The sequence below is a fragment of the Oryx dammah genome, unplaced genomic scaffold (assembly GCF_014754425.2).
Source record: "Oryx dammah isolate SB20612 unplaced genomic scaffold, SCBI_Odam_1.1 HiC_scaffold_28, whole genome shotgun sequence".
Taxonomy (NCBI): domain Eukaryota; kingdom Metazoa; phylum Chordata; class Mammalia; order Artiodactyla; family Bovidae; genus Oryx; species Oryx dammah.
In genome coordinates, this window is record NW_024070212.1 from 40,634,913 (window position 1) to 40,657,473 (window position 22,561).

At 38.1% G+C, this 22,561-nt stretch overlaps 1 long non-coding RNA gene across 1 annotated transcript; it reads right to left on the minus strand.

Moving 5' to 3' along the window:
* Positions 1-678: 678 nt before the first annotated feature.
* On the minus strand, positions 679-6,812 carry LOC120856784. Its single transcript, XR_005719481.1, has 2 exons — positions 5,127-6,812; positions 679-2,016 (listed from the first exon to the last, which is right to left on the minus strand). It is a non-coding gene; the product is annotated as an uncharacterized LOC120856784 (long non-coding RNA).
* Between the last annotated feature and the right edge of the window lie 15,749 nt (positions 6,813-22,561).

The following is a 22,561-nucleotide window of genomic DNA, read 5'->3' on the forward strand; positions in this document are numbered from 1 at the left end:
ATGAAATATTGATGAATTCATGTATGCTGACATCCATCTAAAAACGGAATTGTTCAATCTGTCACTCCTTCCCCCTATCCACATACAAAAACATAATGGCAGTCCTGAGATAAACAAAAGGAGTGATGAGGGTGCGCAAATGAGGAAGGAGAATAAGAGTCAGGAAGGAAAAACACTGCAAATGAAATATGTCAGACTATAACCACAGACACACAACATCCACAAACAATCACATACACACACACACAAACACCCACTGTACTAATTAATGCAGCTTTGCTTTCATGCCAGATATTGGGGAAACATTCATTAGAGAGAAATCTCATTAATCCATTTCCCAGTTCATTAATTATGCATCAATGCCAAGTTTTTGTTGGCCTGACATAAGACAATCCTATTCCAACGAAGATCTGATGCTGCACGTTGCACAACAGTTACGGGGCTTTCCTAACTCCATGGGATGGGACCCAGGACCTACTCAATTCATATGTTGTATATATTTGTGTCCTCTGATAAGTATTTTGTGATTATGAAATGTTCTTTAAGCTCACTACAATTGTTTCTTAGCTAACACTTCATCCGTCTCTGTCATAAACACATTAGGAATTCTATTCAGATGACAAAAAAAGTGACACAACATTGCAAATGTAATTAATGCCACTGAATAGTGCACTTAAAATGGTTAAAATGGTAAATTTAATGTGATGTATATTTTGTCACAATAAAATTTTTAAATAAAAGAAGCTATCTATAGATTTTTGAAGAAGTTGTTCTAGGAAGTCTATGGATGTAAGAAAAAGAAAAAGTTGACAAGTTCTCAGTTTCAAAAGACCTCACAATGTGCTTCCTTGTATTCAGAGAAAATATTTTGAGATGAACTTCAGAACCCAGACAAACTCAAATGTGCAAAGATTTGAGGAAAGCAAGGATGTTTAGTGGTCTTATCAACAAATATTAATTGAGCATCTATAAAATTCTTAGCACTGTACCAGTTAATTTGGAGCTGTTTTTGTTGTTTAGTCACTATGTCATGTCTAACTCTTTTGCAACCCCATGGACTGTAGTGCCCCAGGGTCCTCTGTCCATGGGATTTCCCAGGCAAGACTGCTGGAGCAGGTTGCCATTTCCTTCTCCAGGGGATCTTCCCGACCCAGGGATCAAACCTGAGTCCCCTGCACTGGCAAGTGATTCCTATCCACTGTACCACCAGGGAAGTCTTGTCTTCTGTATTTACCAAACAGGTTTATTTACTTAAATTCTCTTCTTCATTGTATATCTGATAGGGTACATATTGGTCCCATCAGCCTTTCACTGAGCAGCTGTCTGGGATCAGCCCAGCCTGTAAGAAGGAAGAAGATAGGAGTGCCTCTTGCCTAACACTATATAATGTGCAGAATATGAGGGAAATCATTAAAGGCTATCTAAGGAGAGACTGCTGAGAGAAGTAAGTACCTGTCAGTGTCCAAATGCCCATTAAAGAAGGGTCTCAGTGGATCAGCGAGATCTTTGCTAGGAAACCCAGTGGTTAGAGAACAAGATGCAGCAGTAGGTCCAAATGGGTGGGCTGCATTTTTGTATGTTGCTTAATATTCATGCTCTGTCAGCAGACTCAGCTTACTTGATAAAGAGACCCGAGGGTTGGGACTGATGAGGTTCAAATATCCTCCATATGGAACAACTAATATTTATGCAGTATTTTATACATTTGCTAAGATGGTTCTTGGGAAGACGTTTCACATGTGTCATTTCAACTGAACCTTGAATCAAGTAGATATGAATAGTATTCACAATTTACAGATGAAGATAAGACTTTAATGGGCTTCCACTGTCACCTAGAAGTAAGGTCATTTCTCCAACTAGAGGAGCCAGTCTTTGGGTATGTTGTCTGCTGACCACCTCCTGACTAGCTGGTCAGAGAAGCAGCAGTAACAGGAGCTGTACTCAGGATGAGGAAGAGGATGGATCCTGGAGGTCTTGGTGAACTTTTTGAGATCTCAGTTTCTCACTTAAGAGGTCCTAGAAGAAATAATGGGAAATAATGGTCAAGTATGAATCTTCATTAAGTTTTTCCCTGATAAATTTCCAAATTATTTTCCAACAAATACAGAGCAGTTTAGGGCATATGACTCAGAAGCAATGAAAAGAGGTTAAATAAATTTTCAATTAAAAAAACAAAAAGCCCTCTTTGCAGAGCTATCTACTTAGGTATATGCCTCAGGCTTCTTAGGAAACATGTCTCTAAAAATAAAATCTAGAAAGTTTATTGATGCTGAACCTATCTCACTCCAGCAAAAAGCAATAACCATTCATCAATAGATACACAAACTAATTATAAAACAAAACAAAATCCCCCAAACAAAAGCAACAGTAAGCACAATTTTAAAAAGGTTTTAAAGCCTAATTCACCTCACACTTATCTCATTGAGATGCATTTCTAATAAAATTATACTTACGTTAAGTCAAATCATGTAACTTTTAAAAATCAACTGTATACTAATAGTAATTATATTGGTGACTTAGAGATGTTTGGACCTCATGTTCATGGGAAATTTTTAAAATTTTAAAGTTCAATTTATATAAATATTTTTGTCAAAATATTAATAAAAGATATTTAAGCATAAACATATACTGGAATAACATCTTATGGATGAGCTGGAATGGAAACAGAAGTTTAAGGGAAAAAATGATGTAAATACTTGAAAGCATAAATATTTACTTTTTAAATGGATGCTAGGGATATTAAATTGCTATGGTATTTAGATTACATTAATTTCTATTAAAAAAGAATACAACATTTTAATTTTTAAGTAAAATATTTCCCTGAGAGAAATTATATCTTCTGTAACTATTTGCACTTACGATAAAAATTTTCAGCTGTAACAACGTGCAAGAGGGAAACATACTTTTGCAAAATTCTTTTGGGCTGCCTAAATGGGAAAAGAATCTGAAAAATAGATACATGCATATATAAATATAATTGAATCACTTTGTTGTACACCTGAAACTATCACAACATTGTTAAATCATCTATACTCCAATACAAAATAAAAAGTTAAAAAAATTCTATTAGGCTCCATGTGAATAGGAAAGTTTAAGGACCATTATACTACAGGAACACAGCATTTGTCTAATATTTTTACTGGAAATGCAGTTATTTCTAAAATCTTCTGTAGAAGGCAGAAAATCATATCCTGAGAGTACAGCATCATAGCAATGTATTACTAAAGCAAACATAATCTTCTGAAATAACTATCTGTGTCTCAGCCAACACCTCCTACTATTGGCTGCCTAGTTCTTCTAGAACTACATCTTAAAACCTATTTGCCAGCTCATCATGCATATCAGGGAAGAAATAAGAATTTGGGAAGCTGCTGTAATATAATAATATTAACCCACACTATGATAAGTGATAATTCTCTAATATAATTAAAGGCACATGTATACACAGGATCACATAAGCCTTGACCCAATCCAGCATAACACATGTGGCTGACATGTAGGATTACATTAGTTTTCCAGGAGTTGCTCCTAAGGACTAATCAGGAAGTTGCTTACCCTCATGGAACAGCATATACCTAAATAAAATGGGCCAACATTGTACACAGGAACAACAATGCATAAAACAGGAAACTACCATCTCTTTGCAGTTTTTAATTTATCTTCAGGGCAAAGTGACAGTAAACCGTTAAATTGGAATTAACTTTTAACAAAAATCCAGGGGAAAAAGTAGTTAAAACAAGTTTGCTGGAGCTATTAGAACATAGAGTTCTGCTAGAAAAGTGTTCAGAAAAAGCTTTACAATCTAAACACACTGAAACTCCCTAGTGTAAAACACTTTTAGCTAAATTATGGGAAAAGCCAATGTCGTATCAGCACCAAACAATCACCCAGCATCAGAATGAAAAGAAGGAAATGTTGTTCTGAATAGCTTGCCAAGGCTAAAGAAAAGTAGAACAGTTGCTGAAGACGGATTGTACAGACCAAAAGGACGCGTTCTAATTTGCGTTGCCACTTAAATTTTGAAATAGGTCATTATCTTCAAATTTTGGGTAAATATAGCTGCATCGGAGTGAAACAGAGAGAAAAAGAGAGAGAGAGGAAGAGAGGAAAAAAGGGCTTTACAACAAACAGTGAAAAATGCATTTAAAAAATTTTTAGATTTCTCTCAATTGATATATCCTATAACTCATTATAGGAGTATACATGCTGTGTTTTCCCCATTTAACTTTTGCTGAGAGATAAAGATTAGGTTAAGTTTACAAACAGTAGATCTGGGCATCCCTATAGTAAACAAGTGATTAACAATATCTTTTATATAGTCTTTAGAAAACCATTTTAATGTTTGTTTTCAACAGCTTGACTGCTTGAGTATCTAGTGAAATATTTTTTAAGCTCACTTGACAATTTAACATAACATAGTGGTTCCTAGCCTTTTTGAATATAATAATATTTAAGCTTATCATAAGGGAAAATTTCAAAAGCCACCAAGTTAAAAAGAAGGCTAGACTAAATCTCTATGTATTCATCATGTGGCTTCAACAATGGTCAACTCATGACCAATCTTGTTTCATCTGTAACACACCTACTTGTTCCACCCATATTATTTTTGAAGCAGATCCAAATTATGAGATGATTTACTTTTGTTTCTAGAGTAAAATGTTTGAGGGCCCTCTCCTGTCACATTTCAGTTCTTGCATTTTTAATAATACTCAATTAAGAAAATCTACAGGTCCATCTGGATTATTGCCCACCCCACTTCTGCGGCTTTGCCCTGACTCTGTGCCTCCCTCCCCATCACAAGGTTCTGTGGTCCATGGCGGGGAAGCTCCTGGCATAATGAAAATAGCTGGTAACATCACTTAGAAACATGCTTATTCATTATGCCTTCACATATACTCACAACACAAACACTACTTGTGCAGCTTTATTTCTCAGGAATATACTTGTCACTACGAGTTTATAAGTAGATTAAGAAAGATAGAATTAACAGGACTTTTTTCTCCTCTTTATCCACCAAACTGAGCATTTCTCTGCTAACAGAACAAAGAGCTAACACAGGCCACTGTTTTCTTAAGCGTTGTTACTCCCTAACAGCTGTTTAGGGGCTTTTATGACCTTGACGTTACCTTTGAAAAAAACTCCCAATCTTTGTGGGCTGCAAATCTTTGCGCAATACAGCTTGAGAGCTGGCTGTGCTTGTTGGCAGTCTCCTGGAAAAGCTTAAGAATAAATGAGTGAAGGCTGTGTTCACACACTTGGAAATGACAATAGCACATTGGAGGCCTTGGTACACCCGGACATTAATTTCCTTTATATAAAAGGCCAATATCCAATGCTATTAGTCAGTACTTCTCTTACATATGAAATTCACTTTTGTAGGAAGAAAGAAAAAGAAAGCTTCTTTTTTCTCTACATAAGAGGGATAATTTCTTTAGTTTCCTCAGTAAGGAGCTCTAAAAAAATCTTTCCTGATTTCTGCTCAGTGCATACATGTAATACTGATTAATGCTAATAGGGTTCACATATTTAAAAAAGAGTGCACTCAATCTCATGATTATAAATACCATTCAGAAAGTGTGTGACTGGAATTTATTGGTATGAATTTAATTCAGGTCAGTTTTAAACTCCTAAACTTTTACGTTTAAATGAACAGAATTATCTCCATTAAATCATACTTGACACTGATTGTAGTTATATAAAGAGAAAAGTTATAGCAGTGTTACAGTTATACTTTATTAGTGAAAAGCAATCATTTCCACTTGAATTTTCTTTCTAGTTTCATGGAATATCCTGTTTGGTAATTATGAATTTCTGACAAAATACATCATCACTTGAAGATTCCAATTTTGGCTTTATTTTTCTAAACATGTCCATTACGGAGCTGAGCAAATAGTATATATAAGATAATGAAATCTTACTTACATAGTAGAATGTTTTTCTAAAACATATTTCAAACATGAAATAAGACAATCTAGCTTTCAGCCAGGGAAATTATTATCTGGTGCATATGTATCGTACTAATTAGATTATGCCCAAATCCTGGTAATTTGCATAATTGTATTTAATTTGCCAGAGGGGTCAAATTATAGCATTGGACCTCTACTAAGAGGTAATGCTGCTTAGTCAGCAAAAGCCTAACACATTCTCAAGAAACTGAAATGCATTTGTAACTTTAGAATAATAAGATGTAGTCTTTTCAGAGGTCCAATTTGAATAGAAATCCCCCAAGAAATGCAAGCAGTTACATATATGTAATCATGAAATATGGTTAAACTTGTTTAGAAGGTCTTGTATTTCATCCCTTTCAGTTTAGTGTGCATTCCTTAAATGTGTTTTCTGGTCATTTAACTAGCCTATCATTAAAACGTAAAAGGCTCAGTGGTTAAGAATCTGCCTGCAATGCAGGAGATGTGTGCAGGAGACACAGAGTTGACCGGAACCTGGAGAAGGAAATGCCAATCCACTCCAATATTCCTGCCTGGAAAATCCCATGGACAAAGTAGCCTGGCGGGCTTCAGTCCATGTGGTCACAAAGAGTCAGACATGACTTAGTGACGACATTACAAAAACAGAGAACCAATCTAAATTTATCAAACTGGAATCTTAGAGGTGGGGATTCTGGAGGTAGGGTGAGGCAGAACCTGAGAAGTGTTTTAAAAGTTCCCCAGAGGACCTTTTCTAAAAGCAGTTTCATTGAGATATAATTTACCTAACATAGAATTCACCTACTTAAAGAATGCATTTCAGTGGTTTTTAGCATATTCACAGATAGATGTGACCATCATCACTGTCAACCTTAGACCACTTTTACCATTTCTAAGCAAACTCTCTAGCTATTCTCCAACCATCCTGCCATCCACACCATTTCTGACTCTATACATTTCCCTGTTCTGGACTTTCATACAAATGGAATCATACAATTTGTGATCTTGTATGACTGGTTTCTTTCCCTTAACATAATGTTTTCAAGGTCCAATCAAATTGTTGCACGTATTAGTACTTCCTTCCTTTTTATGGCCAAACAGTATTTCATTGTATGGATATACCACATTTTGTTTATGGACATTTGGGTCCCTAGAAGATTTAATCACTAGCCATATTTGGTAACTAATGATCAAGAGTTGATCTCAAGACAGTTTCAAGCTCTCACAAAGCAAGGAAGGAAGAGAAGCATGGCTGGAAAGGCAAGGCTTAGGATGGAATTGGCTCTGCATTTACTAGTCATATAATCTGGGCAGTGTCTTTAATTCTCTCCATTTTGTTTTCTTCATTTGTAAAATAGGAAAAATGATTTCTCCTTCTTAGAACTGTCATGAGGATACGTGAGACAATTTGAGTAAAACTCTTAAAATTGCCTGGCACACAGGAATTTTACACATGACAGCTATTATTTATATTTATCCTGTTGAATGAATATGTATCAGTCATTTGTACACAGAGTTATATAAATAGTTGGACACGTATTTCCATCTAGAAAGTAAATTATTATAAATAAAATAAACTTCTCCAAGTTATAAGAAAGTGAAAGAACAGATTGAATGATGCAATTTCTTCACTTTTTAAAACTAAAGTAAAAGTTATACTAAAAGTCCACAGTCATTTGAAAAAAGAAATAATTGCTTTTACTTAAGAATACAAATCAGATTTTTATTGTTTCATTACATTTTCAAAGTCCACATATTTTGAATACTATGTGAAATTTCTACCCATATAAGTGCAGGTATTATATATATATGTGTGTGTACATACAAACAGACATGAATGCACGTATAATTATATCGAATAGTTAACACTGAACTCTTGATATATGCCAGGCAATGTATTTTATATTCATTAATATAAAGTATTACATTATGACTCAACCCTTCCAACAACCTTACATGACCAGCTAAGGAAATCAAAGCATCAAGTAGTCAAGAATCTTGTTCTTGATCATAAAAAAGTGAGCAGCAGAGCCCAAGTTGTTAACCATGACTCTTGTAATAGTTTTTCCTCCATGCATTTGTACATAAGATAATGGAATAGATCTTGTTCCTCAACCACAGAATGATGTTTATTACAGCTTGAAGCAGGCTTTAATAGGTATTAGGTAAACCCTCTTAATCTATAGATGAAAAGACAGAAAGCAAAGCCTTGAAGTGGCTAGTCCAATATCGTTAGTTCTACTCTCTTGTTCTCCAGTCTAGTTTCTTTCTACAACCTCATGCTGTGCAAGTACCAAGGTTCCATTTTTGTTTTAAAAGGCAATGTAATAGGGAAGTGCCAAGCATGTCTAGGGTACCCATATTGTGTCTGCCTTAAGAGTCCTTACCTCATTCTCCCGCTGGAATACTACCCATACTTAAGGTTCAACTCATATGTAACCTCTTCTGTGGCAATTTCTTCCTAGTTATTCTGTCATTACTCTGGAGGGTCGTTATATTATTTTTACCTAATACAGGACTAGCTCAATGCATGTCTACTGAATGTAAGCAAATGTGATGGGACACTAAAATGAAATAACTGGGGTCAATATTGAGGTTCAAAGTGGATTATAAAGAGCTTGGAATGCTATGCTAAATTTTTTACCTGAAAATTTTGAAAGGTAGAGGTGTGATAATATTTATTTTTCAGCAAAATAGATCATTGTAGTATAGTGATTCTTAACAGAAGGTGCTCGGTATAGTTCAGGTTAGTAGTTAGAAATGTTGAATTTGAATTCAAATAACAGCTCTATCACTATCCATGTAATAACTATCCATGCTAATAAAGTGTAACAAATATAAGGTTAACTAAATGGCCTATCATTCCAAGAGCAGGTTTAGATTTTCTTCTATAAAGGATTTTTTTTATAAAGGATTTTTTTGAAACAACATTTGCTGTAACAAAATCTGAACTATAATATTCATTCAGTTCCATACTATCCAGCATCAGATTATAATTGCCTTGTTTAATACAGTTGATATTCCATATGGAATTCTTTCGGCTTTTTATAAATATTCCATCATGGATTAGATCTTTGCTTAAGCTTATTATCTGATCACAGTTTCCATTATAATTTGTCTGTGTCTGGTCCCACAGGACTGCTATGCCCAGCTTTTCTTTGCTTGTTATCAGATGAAGATGAACACTGCAGAACTGTGAATAAATTGTACAATTGGATAAAGTCATCTTGCCTGCCTCCAGGCTGCTCTGTCCCCTTCTGAAGACCCACGTTGTCTTTCTGCTCTCCAACTATCCTCCTCCATCAAAACAAAAAAGAGTGTGATATCCTCATTTATAGCTAAAACTGATTCAGGTATTTGTGTGTAAGCTCCTTATCTCTAACTGTGGAATGAAAGGATTTATCAACATTTTAAAATTTTGTTTTTCTTTCCGAGTTAGTGGAAGGGAAATTCTAGATTAAATGCTAACCCTGAAGGCAAAACAATTTTCGTCATATTAAGGTGCTGTATGTGTTAGGGGAGGATGAAGTTGTGGTGAGAGAGGTTTGTCTAGAAAAATATGATCAGAAAGAAAATCTCTACTTATCCCATATTTTCTTTTAAGCCTGCTGCTTGCTGCTGCTAAGTCACTTCAGTCGTGTCCGACTGTGTGACCCCATAGACAGAAGCCCACCAGACTCCCCCATCCCTAGGATTCTCCAGGCAAGAACACTGGAGTGGGTTGCCATTTCCTTCTCCAATGCATGAAAGTGAAAAGTGAAAGTGAAGTCGCTCAGTCGTGTCCAACTCTTAGCGGCCCCATGGACTGCAGCCTGCCAGGCTTCTCTGTCCATGGGATTTTCCAGGCAAGAGTACTGGAGTGGGGTGCCATTGCCTTCTCCATCTTTTAAGCGTATGGTGAGGTAATTCATCAGAGCACAAAAAATGGAAGAAGCAGCCAGTGACTCTGAGCATGTGGCTGGTTACCTGGCTACAAGGTGATAGATAACTAAAGTGGAGGGTCAGGATTCTTAGTTATGCAATAAGTTGACTCCAGACAGCAGAACCATGTGAGGTACAAAGTAGATATACTATAGAAGTTTTGAGAAATAACTGAAGGTCTAGAACACAGGGCAGGCATGATCAATGGAATCCAAGGGGATATATAAGCTATGTCTTGTGTTTTTTCTATTTTATAAAGATTGTAAGTTCATTTTTCCCTAGTAGCTCAGCTGGTAAAGAATCTACCCGCAATGTAGGAGACTCCAGTACAATTTCTGGGTCAAGAAGATCCCCTGGAGAAGGGATAGGCTACTCAGTCCAGTATTCATGGACTTCCCTGGTGCCTTAGACAGTAAAGAATCTGCCTGCAAGGCAGGAGACATGGGTTCAATCCCTGGGTTGGGAAGATCCCCTGGAGGTGGGCATGGCAACACACTCCAGTATTTTCGCCTGGATAATCCCCATGGACAGAGAAGCGTGGCAGGCTACAATCCATGGGGTCCCAAAGAGTCAGACATGACTGAGTGACTAAGCACAGCACAAGCTCATTTAGGGCAGGACTATGTATTTTCATCTTTGGGTCCTTTATAGCTATAACTATATCTTAGATGAGTTTGGCCTCCAGGTATACTATGATTTCAAAGTCAGCTCATAGAAGAAGGGAAAGAAGCAGGATTGAGCAAGGCTGGAAAACCGTTCAGCACTTCAAATTGGCATTTATGAAGGAGCATGTTGAACTGGAGCTCAGTCAAAGACAAAGTTAATGGGGCCTAATTTGCCTGGAATACGATAGCAATGGGAATATTAAAAATCAAGTCGCTCCCCTGGCAGGGAGTGATGTGTAGCATCCCATCCAGAAGCTGATGACATAGGAGACAAGATCCAGTTTCTAGGAATAGAGACCAGGCTGTCAGAGATCCAGCCAACTGGACTGGTTGCAAAACAGGTTTCAGTTCCAGGCAGGGAACTGGAATAAAAATATGGGAGACCAAAGTAAAAAGGACTCATAACTGGCTGTATGAACATGGCAGGAATTTTACAGATAGGTGAAATTACATTTGTATTAATAATAATGATTTGTAGTCAATACATATCACATATTCTTGCAGGAGAAGATGAATGCATGTCCTTCTACTCTGCCATCTTGGAACAGAACTTACTGTCTCATAGCTACTTCTCTAAATTATATTACTTAATTTTCTCAACAACTCTCCTAGATAGATACTTTTATTATTTCTGTTTCATAGATAAGGAAATTAAGAATCAGGAACATTAAATAACTAGCCCTTGGTCACACAGCTAATGAACAGGGGGTTGGATCTAACTAACACAGCCTGTTCAAGAGCATATACATTCAACCACCATTGAAAGTGTTAAATGAAAGAAGGCTTACAACGCTCTTAGCAGAGTTGCAGTTACATAGTAAGGAGTCAATGAAGATTATAAATTATCATTGCTATTGTTAATAGCATAGTAACAAAGGTGGCTCAGAAGTAAAGAACCCGCTTGTCAAAGCAGGAGGTACAGGAGATGTGGGTTCAATCCCTGGGTCAGGAAGATCCCCTAGAGTAGGGAATGGCAACTTGTTCCAGTATTCTTGACTGGAAAATTCCACAGACAGAGGAGCCTAGCAGGCTACAGTCCGTGGAGCTGCAAAGAGTTGGACATGATTGAGCAACTGAGCACACACAGAGAACACAGTAATAGAAGCAGCACTATTAACTGTAGCAGTAGTGGTCCCTGTAGCAGCAGTAACACGTACATGGAATTGGAGTCAGCTGAGAAGGCAATGGCACCCCACTCCAGTACTCTTGCCTGGAAAATCCCATGGACGGAGGAACCTGGTGGGCTCCAGTCCATGGGGTTGCTAAGAGTCAGACATGACTGAGCAACTTCACTTTCACTTTTCACTTTCATGCATTGGAGAAGGAAATGGCAACCCACTCCAGTGTTCTTGCCTGGAGAATCCCAGGGATGGGGGAGCCTGGTGAGGGGCCGTCTATGGGGTCGCACAGAGTCGGACACGACTGAAGCGACTTAGCAGCAGCAGCAGCATTAAGGCCTATGGGCTTCCCACATGGCTCTGTGGGTCAAGAATCCACCCACAGTGCAGGAGACGCAGGAGAAATGGGTTTGATTCCTGGGTTGGGAAGATCCCCTGGAGAAGGAAGTGGCAACCCACTCCAGTATTCTTGCCTTGAGAATCCCATGGACAGTGGAGCCTGGCAGGCTACAGACCATAGGGTTACAAAGAGTCGGACACGACTGAAGTGACTGAGCGCACACGCATTAAGACCTATTGACTGTTTTGTTCCACAGGAGAGGACTGATGAGATGGGCACTGTTCTAGGGCACAGGGGCTGAGAATCAGATGTGAAGGAGTAAGAAGATACAGGGAAATACAATGCAGAACCTTGCCCTTTTAACAAAAGTAATTGGGAAGTAACAGAATAGGAATTCAATGCATGGACTTGTTCTGTTGTCAATTAGTAGTGAGACCTTAGGGGAGTTACTCAACAGATGTGAGTTTCAAACAACTCACAACTGTGCCCAGCAGAGTGCCCAGCATATAGTAATCATTCAATAAATGCTTGTAGAATTAACTCACTACTAAATTTCCATTCCTTTCCACTAAAAGAACAAACAAAACCAAAAACCATCCCAGTATATATCTGCTGTTAAACTTCTAAAATAATAAGGCAAAACCATCCCACTGAGTGTAGCTTTTATAACTGATATAATTTGTCACCACATCCGCTTAATATTTCAGGAGCCTCCTAATCTATGCTCAAAAACTGTAGCACAACCAGTAAAAACTGGGTGATGTGCTATTCATTCCTGTCATCCTGATGCTACTTTGCTATAGCAGGTATTCCTGTTATTCACTTACCTGAAGCTATTTTGACTTGACAAGGAGAGAGCCTTTTGAAGAATATCTTATTTTTTCCCCCAAAGCAGGTCAGTTTTTAAAGCACTTCTCATTTTAACTATGATGTAATTAAATATGAAAATATTTATTAAAAGGAACAGGTCATCTCTTTCCTTGGGTACTCTTTCACTGTAAATTTGAATTTCATTTCCTGTAATTCATGGGGGATTGAAACTGGAGGAGAGTGGAAGGGGGCAGGGGAGGAAGGAGAGAACATTACTTCCACCTCTCGCTCATTTCTCTAGAACTGAGAAAGTGTGGAGGAAACTTGACACTTGCTTGCCAAATGTTCTCAGAGAGAGTCTGACTTTTGTTTTTACTTCCATGACCTTTAAAGGCTCTCAGTGCAGCCAGACCAACTTTGCATATATATTGACACTATGGAAACCACACAGATAAGCAGTTTGGGGTTTGCATGCTGTATTTACTTTGGCACTTAACAATGATACACATATTTTCACGTTAGAGCTCCCAAGGTCTTTGTTTTAATTTTGAGTTGCTTTTCTCTTTTATTCAGCTTTTAGATTGCTTCATAATGACTGCAAAAATCCGTGTATTTTTAAACTTTTTCTTTTTTCGCTAAGTATAGTTCTATTTTGTCTTGGAGTGCGTTGTTTACTTTAACAGAAGTAGCAAGGGTCTTGTTCAAGCTGGGAAACACACACTCTGGAGGGATGCAAGTAGAGGAGTGAGGCAGGCATCTTTGCAGTCACCGAGGGGACAGAGCCAGCAGCAGGATGTCCTTCACAGCTGTGCATGCACGCGCTAAGTCGCTTCAGTCCTGTCGGACTCTTTGCGACCCGATGGATGGTAGCCCACCAGGCTCATCTGTCCTTGGGATTCTCCAGGCAAGGGAGTGGGTGGCCGTGCCTCCTCGAGGGGATCTTCTCGAGCCAGGGATCAAACCTGTGTCTCTTACATCTTCTGCACTGGCAGGTGGGTTCTTTACCGCTAGAGCCACCAGTTTTCTATTTTCTTTGCACCCAGGAGTTTCAGAGAACACTTTGACATCTCTGATTGTCTCTCAGAACCATTCCCTTATACCCTTCTGGCAGGAGATCACTCTCTTCAGTTAGTTCTCACACCCTGTATTGTTAAGGAAAAAGTCTATACTTCTGGAAATCTAAAGAAAGATGTATCAAGAAGGATGGTTTTAAACAATCTGAAAAATATATTCTAATTTTAAATGGCTTCTATGGGACTGAATGTTTGTGTTCCCTCAAATTCATAAAATTCATGTATGTTGAAACCTAAATTCCTACTGTGGTAGTATTTGGAGATGGGGCTTTGGGAAGGTAATCAGGTCATGAGGCTAGAGCCCTTGTGAATGGGATTAGGGTCTTTTATAAAAAGAGAAAGAGATGATGTTTCAGCCATGTGGCCATACAGCAAGAATGCCACCATCTACAGGCCTGAAAGTAGGACTTCAGCAGATACCGAATTTGCTGCCACCTTAATCTTAAACATCTTAGTTTCCAGAACTGTGAGAAATAAATATCTTTTGTCTAAATCAATCATCCTGTGGTATTTTTGTTATAGCAGCCTGAGCTGAATACAACAGTAGTAGAATATGTACAACAATATTTAACCATTTAACTGTTTTTAAGTGTATGGTTCAGCAGCATTAAGTACATTCATATTATTGTGCAACCATTACCATTATACATCTTCAAAGCTTTTTCATTATCTTAAATTGAAACTCTATACCCATTAAAAAATAGCTTTCCAGCCCACAAGCACCATTCTACTCTCTGTCTGAATTGGACTATTCCACATACCTCATATAAGTGGAATCATATAATTTGTCCTTTTGTGTCTGGCTTATCTCACTTATCATAATGTCTTCAACACTGTACTGTATGTCAGAATTTCACTCACTTTTAAGTCTGAGTGATATTCCATCTGTTCCTCTATCAATAGACATTAGGTTGTTTCCACTTTTTGGCTATTGTGAATAATACTCCATCAACATGGGTCTACAAATATTTGTTCTAGTCCCTGCTTTCAGTTCTTTTGTATATGTACTTAGAAGTGGAATTGCTGGGTCATTACTTTGCCAACTAAGGTCCGTCCAGTCAAGGCTATGGTTTTTCCTGTGGTCATGTATGGATGTGAGAGTTGGATTGTGAAGAAAGCTGAGAGCCGAAGAATTGATGCTTTTGAGCTGTGGTGTTGGAGGAGACTCTTGAGAGTCCCTTGGACTGCAAGGAGATCCAACCAGTCCATTCTGAAGATCAGCCCTGGGATTTCCTTGGAAGGAATGATGCTAAAGCTGAAGCTCCAATACTTTGGCCACTTCATGCGAAGAGTTGACTCATTGGAAAAGACTCTGATGCTGGGAGGGATTAGGGGCGGGAGGAGAAGGGGACGACCGAGGATGAGATGGCTGGATGGCATCACGGACTCGATGGACGTGAGTCTGAGTGAACTCCGGGAGATGGTGATGGACAGGGAGGCCTGGTATGCTGTGATTCATGGGGTTGCAAAGAGTCGGACGTGACTGAGTGACTGAACTGAACTGAACGTAATTCTCTAATTTTTTTTAAGGAACTGCCATAAAGTTTTCCATAGTTGTATTTCATGTATCCACCAATATTGTACAATGTTTCCAGTTTCTCTTCATCTTTGCCAACACTTATTTTCTTTTTTTGGTGATAGCTACTATCTAAAATAACAAGCGTTATTGTGTGAAGGGTGTGATCATATTGTTATATTTTAATTTTTTATAAACTACAATTTTGGCCTAAATTTCTAGATGTTTTTTACAGGAGATTTGGAACTCACTATGACAGTTTAATAACAAGAAATAATATTTTTATTTGACTGTCAATATGGTGTCATCTTACTTTAGTGAGTAGCTAAAGAACTATTAGTTAAATAAGGTGAATAAGAAAACTAAGCTTATAGACATACTTTAGTAAAACGCACAAGACATCATGCCTAATTGGATTAGGTATTTAGAAACAGCAAGAACAGAATCTTCTCCATGTTTCTGATATGGACAATTGATGGATGGCAGTGCTATTTACCAAGATATGGAAAATAGGGTATTATAATAAAATATGGGCTTCCCTGGTGGCTCAGAGATTAAAGCGTCTGCCTCTAACAAGCGACACCCGGGTTCGAACCCTGGGTTGGGAAGATCCCCTGGAGAAAGAAATGGTAACCCACTCCAGTATTCTTGCCTGAAGAATCCCATGGACAGAGAAGCCTGGTAGGTTACAGTCCACAGGGTCGCAAAGAGTCGACATGACTGAGTGACTTCACTCACTCATAATAAAATATGCTGCATATCCAAGTAGACATGTTCAGTGCTGGGTTATATGCAACTGAATTCAGCAAACAGGAAAAAACCGGAGAAAAAGACAATTTTGGAGTTTTCAGCTTATGGTGATGGCATCAGCCTGAAGACCAGCGGCGGAGAAGGGACCACAAAGAACTGATCAGTGGGATACAGCAGTAGCTGAGTGTAGGCAGAGGAAGAGTCAGAAGGAATGAATACAGAGTTACAAGAATGATTACACAAAGAAAGATTTTAGCCCAAACTGAAGACAAAGCTGAAGACAGATAGTAGTAGTAATAGTTCAGTTGCTCAGTCGTGTCCAACTCTTTGTGACCCCATGAATTGCAGCACACCAGGCCTCCCTGTCCATCACCATCTCCCGAGAGTTCATTCAGACTCACATCCTTCGAGTTCGTGATGCCATCCAGCCATCTCATCCTCGGTCGTCCCCTTCTCCTCCCGCCCCTAATCCCTCCCAGCATCAGAGTCTTTTCCAATGAGTCAACTCTTCGCATGAGGTGGCCAAAGGACTGGAGCTTCAGCTTTAGCATCGTTCCTTCCAAAGAAATCCCAGGGTTGATCTCCTTCAGAATGGACTGGTTGGATCTCCTTGCAGTCCAAGGGACTCTCAAGACTCTTCTCCAACACCACAGCTCAAAAGCATCAATTTTTCGGCACTCAGCCTTCTTCACAGTCCAACTCTCACATCCATACATGACCACAGGAAAAACCATAGCCTTGACTGGACGGACCTTAGTCGGCAAAGTAATATCTCTGCTTTTGAATATACTATCTAGGTTGCTCATAACTTTTCTTCCAAGGAGTAAGCATCTTTTAATTTCATGGCTGCAGTCACCATCTGCTGAAAGTGATTTTGGAGCCCAAAAAAATAAAGTCTGATGCTGTTTCCACTGTTTCCTCATCTATTTCCCATGAGGTGATGGGACCGGATGCCATGATCTTCATTTCCTGAATGTTGAGCTTTAAGCCAACTTTTTCACTCTCCTCTTTCACTTTCATCAAGAGGCTTTTTAGCTCCTCTTCACTTTCTGCCATAAGGGTGGTGTCATCTGCATATCTGAGGTGATTGAGATTTCTCCCGGCAATCTTGATTCCAGCTTGTGTTTCTTCCAGTCCAGCATTTCTCATGATGTACTCTGCATATAAGTGAAATAAGCAGGGTGACAATATACAGCCTTGACGTACTCCTTTTCCTATTTGGAACCAGTCTGTCGTTCCATGTCCAGTTCTAACTGTTGCTTCCTGACCTGCATACAGATTTCTCAAGAGGCAGGTCAGGTCTGGTATTCCCATCTCTCTCAGAATTTTCCACAGTTTCTTGTGATCCACACAGTCAAAGGCTTTGGCATAGTCAATAAAGCAGAAATAGATGTTTTTCTGGAACTCTCTTGCTTTTTCCATGATCCAGCAGATGTTGGCAATTTGATCTCTGGTTCCTCTGCCTTTTCTAAAACCTGCTTGACCATCAGGGAGTTCACAGTTCACGTATTGCTGAAGCCTGGCTTGGAGAATTTGGAGCATTACTTTACTAGCATGTGAGATGAGTGCAATTGTGTGGTAGTTTGAGCATTCTTTGGCATTGCCTTTCTTTGGGATTGGAATGAAAATTGACCTTTTCCAGTCCTGTGGCCACTGCTGAGTTTTCCAAATTTGCTAGCATATTGAGTGCAGCACTTTCACAGCATCATCTTTCAGGATTTGAAACAGCTCAACTGGAATTCCATCACCTCCACTAGCTTTGTTTGTAGTGATGCTTTCTAAGGCCCGCTTGACTTCACATTCCAGGATGTCTGGCTCTAGATTGGTGATCACATCATCATGATTATCTGGGTCGTGAAGATCTTTTATGTACAGTTCTTCCACGTATTCTTGCCACCTCTTCTTAATATCTTCTGCTTCTGTTAGGTCAGATAAGATAAAAAAAAGAATAATGAAAGCTGCCTACTGGATTCAGTACCTAAGCAACCACAGGTAATGTTTATAGAGCAGTTTCATAGAGATACATTGGGGAAAGGAGTGAACAAAGCAAGTAGAGCACAGGCTCTCATGAAGCTTGTGGGTGAGGAGAAGGAGAAATGCAGGGCGGCAGCTTGAGAAACACACTTTGTTTTTTTACGGTGAGGTAGAGTTGAGTCTGGTTATAGGTTAAAAGTAAAGAGCTAAAGGAGAGGAAAAGGTTAAAGGTACAGGACAGAAAAGAGGCAGCAGATGGATCCAGGTCCCAGAGGAGAGGGGAGAGAATGAGATCCAGAGTACAAGTGGCTGGATTAGAATCAAGGTTTGTAACAGAGAAAAGAGGCAAGGTTATAGCCCATGCAGTTGTGTTTGTAGAAGGTGGGGAGATGGAGGGCAGGAACTAAGAGCATTCATGCTTGATATAGTCTTTGTGAAATAGGAAGTAAAGTCACCTACTGAGAAAACGTCCTATTTTAGAAAATCAATATGGTATACACTGAACAAAATGAGTTAAAAGTATAAACAGGAAGCTAACATAATAGTTTAGATATGAGTTTATATGGGACTTAAGCAGGGTGATGGCAATATGATTGGAAAAGAGAGGTGGACATCATGGCTTTTTTCTTCTCATATTCTGAAAATCTGATTAAAATTCTGATAGACAACGTCCATACCAGGAGAATTGCCACATGACACCAATATTTTAAAACATCTAAAATAAAAGCAATAAGATCCTTGACATCAACGTTAGTGATAAATTTTTTAAAAATCTGACTCAAAAGCAAGGCAACAAAAGCAAAACTAAATAAGTGGGATTATATCAAACTAAGAAGCTTCTGAACAGCAAAGAAAACTATCAACAAAATGAAAAGACTACTGAATGGGAGAAAATATATGCAAAGTATATATCTGATAATGAGTTAGTAGTCAAAATATATAAAGCATACAATTCAATAGCAAAGAAACAACCCATTAAAAAAAATGGACAGACAATCTGAATAGACATTGTTCCAAAGCAGACACAGATAGTCAACAGGTACCTGAAAAAAATGCTCAATACCAGTAATCAGCAGGAAAATGCAAATCAAAACCACAGTGAGATATATCACCTTACACTTGTTAGACTGGCTCTTATCAAAAAAGATAAGAAGTCAAAACTGTTGGAGAGGATGTAGAGAAAAAGAAACCCTTATACACTATTGGTAGGAAAGTAAATTGGTGCAGCCACTACAGAAAACGGTATGAACGGTATGAAGTTTCCTCAAAAAATTTAAAACATAACCACCGTATAATCCAGCAATTTCAGTTCTGGGTCTTTATCTGAAGAAAACAAAGTGAAAATATTAAGTCAAAAAGATATATGTACCCCCGTGTTCACTACAGCATTATTTAAAATAGGCAAGATAAGATAATAATCTAAGTTTCCATCAATGGATAAATGGATAAAGAAAATGTGGGATAAAATGTATACACACACAGAGACAATAGAATATAATTCAGCTATTAAAGGAAGGAAATTCTGCCATTTGTGACAACATAAATGGACCTTGAGTGTATTATGCTAAGTAAAATAAGCTATCAAAGGGAAATTCCATTTGATATCACTTACATGTAGACCAAGCCAAACCAATCAAACAAATAAAAAAACCAAGCTCATAGATGCAAACAACAGGTGATTAGTGGTTGCCAGGGGCATGGGTAGCAGTGGGCAAAAGGGGTGAAGAGTGTCAAAAGGCATAAATTTCCAATTACATAATAAATAAGTCATGGGGATAAAGTGCTGCATGGTGACTATATTGTTGTATGGTGACTGTATTGCATATTTGAAAGTTGCTAAGACAGTAGATCACAAAAGTCCTCATCACAAGATTTTTTAAAAATTGTAACAGTGTATGGTGATGGGTATTAACTATACTTATTGTTGTGGTCATTTCATAATATATGCATTATATGCACAACATATGCATTCAATATATATCATCATACTGTAACCCTGAAACTAATACAATGTTATCTGTCGATTATAACTCAATAAAAACAAAGGTTTAAAAAAGAACAAATACAACTGGCCAACAAACTTTAGAAAAAATGTTCAGTATAATTTTATATATATAAATATGCATATATATATAACATCTAGAGCTAGAACAAAACATCTTTGGAGCAACAAGATTCTCTAAAGACAAGTTTTTTTAGATTGCAGATATGAATATCAATATTAACTTGCCTTTCCCATTTCAATCTTTGAGCGATCCATTGTAACACGTTCTCCATCACACACACACCTTCTTATGTGTGTATATATACATACAGAATAGAACAATTGGTTTAAGAAAAACTAGGGTAAAGACAAAAAGGAGCCTGACCAAAACGCCTATGTAAACCAGAAATAAAGATTGCAATAATGAATGATTTGCTTTTTAAAAAATTGTGGTAAAATAGAGGAACTAATAGAGGAACTACAGTCCATGGGGTCACAAAGAGTTAGACACAACTTAGGGACCAGACAATGATGATACATAACATAAAATTTACCATTTTAAGATACACAGTTTAGTGGCAGCAAGTACATTCACATTAACTGTGCATCCATCACCATTATCTATCTCCATCCTGTATATATATATAAATATATATATATAAAGAGAGAGAGAGGCTATTGTGAACAATGTTGCTAAGAACTAAGTGTACAAATATTTGTTCTAATGCTTACTTTCAATTCTTGGGGACATATCTCTAAAATTTGGAATTAATGAATCATGATAATTCTATGTTGAATTTTTTGAGGAACCACCATATAGTTTTACCATATTGCATTTCCACCAGCAACGCACAGGGTTTCAATTTCTCTACATTTTTGCCAACACCCATTATTTTCTACTCGTTTGTTTTAATACTAACTATCCTAATGGGTGTGAAGTGGTATCTTATATATATGATGTTAATTTGTTTCAGTAATGACGAGTGATGTTGAGCATCTTTTCATGGGCTTATTGGCCGTTTCTGTTTGTTATTGTTGTTCGGTTGCTATCTTTGGGAAGATGTCTATTCAAGTCCTTTTCCCATTTTAAAATCGGCTTGTTTGTTGTTCTTGCTGTTGGCTGCAGGAGCTGTAGATGTCCTTTATGTCTTCTGTGTACTAATCCTTTATCAGACATATGATTTGCAAACACTTTCTCTCACTTTGTGTATGTGTGTATGACTATGCCGACTCTTTTGCGACCCCCTGGCCTGTAGCCCACCAGGAGCTCTCTGTCCATAGATTTTCCAGGCAAGAATACTGGAGTGGGTTGCCAGTTCCTCCTTCAGGGGATCTTCCAGACCCAAGAATCAAATCTATGTCTTTTATGTATTGACAGGCAGGTTCTTTACCACTAGCACCACCTGGAAAGTGTTGCTGATTTTTTATATTTTGATTTTTTGGCCATGAGGCATGTGAGATCTTAGCTCTCTAACCAGGGATCAAACCCACACTCCCTGCACTGGCAGATGAAGTCATAACCACTGGACTTCCAGGGAGGTCCCCATGATAGTTTGCTTTATCCTCTATAGGCATACCACACAGGACATGAACCATGCTCCTTCTCAGCACAGCACCGAAAACTGGGTTTCCAGCTTCTCTAGAAACAAGTAAGAGATCTAGTAAACCTGGACTCATGTTCTCATGTGTTCAGAGTCAGAACACTTGTTTTAATGCAGTGCTTCCAAACCTTTTAAGTACAGGCTCAACTGAAAAATGGTAATATTTGAATAGTACACTGGAGTCAGCAGAAGAAGCTGCTTGAATGAGGTAATGAACTCAGGTTCATTAGTACCCCAAAGGCTGTTGTGATCAACATCTGGTCACATTGGTAACCCATTCTGGTGAGCTATGAACTGTTGAGATGTTTCTAAGCAAGAGAGCGAAAGTATCAGTGCTGTGTTTAAAAAGATAACTATAGCAGTAGTGTAGAGAGCAGGCAGGAGGCAATCAGATCAGTTAGAAGTTTTCCTAGATGAGTATAGGGAAATGGCTATAAAGGCTGGTCATATGGCACTGCTAAGGACAGAGAAGAGGGTATTCCAGAGACTTTTAAAGATAGAACCAAAAGACCTAGTGCCAGTAATAGCTTCAGACTTCCCTTACAGCAGGAACTTAACAACAGAGGTAAAGTTTTATTGGTAAAAAAAAATACCTGAAGCTCATGTTGTCTTAAAAACTCAAATGTAAACATGATAAAAAAAAATCAGTTAAGTCTTCTCTTAACTTAGATCCTTCAGAAGATTTTAGCCCCATAAGAGGCAAATTGATAAGCAGTAGTATTGTTTAAAAATATTGTTTCAAGCTTATTAAATAGCCTGATAAATAGATTTTCATTTCAGATGTTTGATATCTTATGTATCTTTATAAGCACTGGCTTATAAATATAAGGGTTATTTTCCCCCCTCCCTTCGTCATCACATTTTAGCCTTATCTGATCTAAAAGG